The following is a 2,545-nucleotide window of genomic DNA, read 5'->3' as shown; positions in this document are numbered from 1 at the left end:
ACAAAGAAAAATATTGCAAGCTGTCAAATACTCTAAAGAAATTTAACAAATGATGGAAGTAAACCAAAGAAGACAAAACAATGAGACAAAAAGGAAAGCAAACAAAAGAAGACAACCAACTATGGTATGGAAAAATAAGAAAAATGAGCATCCTATGACTTCAATGACACAATGAAGTTGTCATGGCATGAGGGGGAGCTACTCAAGGAAGCAATGAAGAAGCTAATCAGTAAAAGAGCAACAATTATAAAATGTGAACATGGAAATTTTAGGGGCTGATATTGGCAGGTGGGCTAATTTTATATACTTTTTCCCAAAAAGATATTCTGCAATTTCCATTTTTTCTTAAAGTAATTTTCCCAAGTTTTATAGTATGAAAGTATTTTACCTTAAAAATCACCAAGATATTATATAGACTAATATAATATAATCATAATTTTAGATATTTTTACAAGAATATAATCAAACATTTTACATTTCTTCTATTATAGATTACCAAGATTCGCCAAGGTTTCTAAACTTTCAAATAGATATCCATCCTTAAAATTTTCCCTAAATGTGAAGCATCTTAGGGGAGAGAATCCTCGTTAGTATTCGTTGAAGACTGAGTTTCAAATTGAAGTTTTGAGTATAGAAATGAAACTATCATGACAACTTTTAATTAAAAAAAAAGGGAAGGGGAACGAGAAGAAAATAAAGAAAGAGATAACACATGTTCCAACTTATATCGACGATGATAACAATGATGAAAAAAAACAAAGGAAAATATGTATGTTTTCAATCACTATAGCATTGACTATTAGCTCTTAAAAAATCTTAATAAAGCCCATTATGGTTTAAAGACTGGCACTTTAGATGGAAACGATATGTTTACAAATTTAGGTTTAAAGTAAAATGCAGTGGTTGTTGTTATGCTATTTAAAAGAATAATAACACTTTGTTAGTATCAGGAATATACCCAGATTAGGTAGTGCAACAAGGCTATGTAGGGTTATAAAGAGTATTAAATAAAAATGGTTGAAATGTCACAATCTTTCGATCGCCTGCCAAATATTTTGGCCGATAACTTCCTGGGTAAAGGCTACAAAATAAATGATCGAAGATCCATTCACATATGCATAATCCGTGGAGTTACAAAATGGGGTTGTATGCACTTGTGGCAGGGGCAATATGGTCTAACCCTAGTCAGAACAATCCTATTTTTCTATGTGAATATTAGCACAAAAGCAGTGGGGAATGGATAATGAAAAGATATGCCAACGTAACTGAAGCTTTAACATAAAAGTTACATACTTAGCGGATCAAAAAACAATTACAAATATTATTGCAAAATTATGACAGAGACATAGATGGTATTTTGAGTGAACTGATATGGCAGTGCTATAATATTATCAACGTTATGACAATATTGTGGGTCAAAATGATTGCTATGGTGTGTTATTGTTGCGATTATTTCTATGCATTAATACATATGGTGCATATTGTAGTGATATACCAATAATGAATTGATGAGGAACATTGTTATGTAAATTTTATCACAACCTTATAAGAACATTAATTCATTACCGAAGCAATATAATATTGCAACATTAATATTTCAGCACTCACTCATTCATTCATTTCCTTAATACTGCAATATTAATTCATTGCAGCTAGAGTTTAGACATTGACATAATATGGGCGGTGTTGGTGTTATATGGTTATATAATTGGCATTAGCATTGATATACAGAGGAATGCACAACATTGATATATTGGGGCAACATTTTTTGAATTATGACAATGTTATCATATTATGCATTATAGATATTACAGTGCAACCAATGGAGAAACACTCACAATGTAAATATATGGCGATGTTTATTTGGTTCAGCGTTACATAGACAAAAAATCAACCAAGATGAATTGTTACATATTTAATGAACCCATAATAGCTGCATAGATAGGAGTGGTATGTGTTATTCACAAATGTGAACATGTGGAACATGGAATAGTAAAGTGATCATTGATTGATAGACAATTGGGAAATGTAATTTGGAATAAGTTTGTGTGATGGAAGCTATCCCATACAAATGGGGTATAAGCAGCTATTGCATATAAATCTGCAAGAAACATTTGTGCACTGGCACACAATCTGTCCACTATATCATTTAGGAATCATGCAGCATATATTGAAGACCCAGGTGGCATTGTCATTAAAAAATAATACATTATACAATGGCGGTAATATGATGTGCATCAATATATATGTGCATGGAATAAAAGGTGTTAGTGATCTTCGTGTATATTGAAAATAGAGTGGAGACCATAATTTTTATTGGTGTTACATTAGATAATATTGGCGTTATATCATATTGCCAGTTATATAATGATGGCATTATATTGGTGGAGCAATAATGTGTTATGGCTAATTTAGTGTGTTGGTTGGAATTGATTATGTTCATAGCCCAATAGTGAAGATGTTTAATCATTCTCGTATCGATTTATACAGTTGTTAATGACAAACATTACCAAAGTTGCATCCTTTTAATAAATTCTCTCCCCTC

The sequence above is a fragment of the Pinus tabuliformis genome, chromosome 4_1 (assembly GCF_031772625.1).
Source record: "Pinus tabuliformis cultivar Carrire ecotype Pingquan chromosome 4_1, CPIR1, whole genome shotgun sequence".
NCBI lineage: Eukaryota > Viridiplantae > Streptophyta > Pinopsida > Pinales > Pinaceae > Pinus > Pinus tabuliformis.
The sequence above is the reverse complement of the archived record's forward strand: the minus strand, read 5'-3'. Positions refer to the sequence as shown.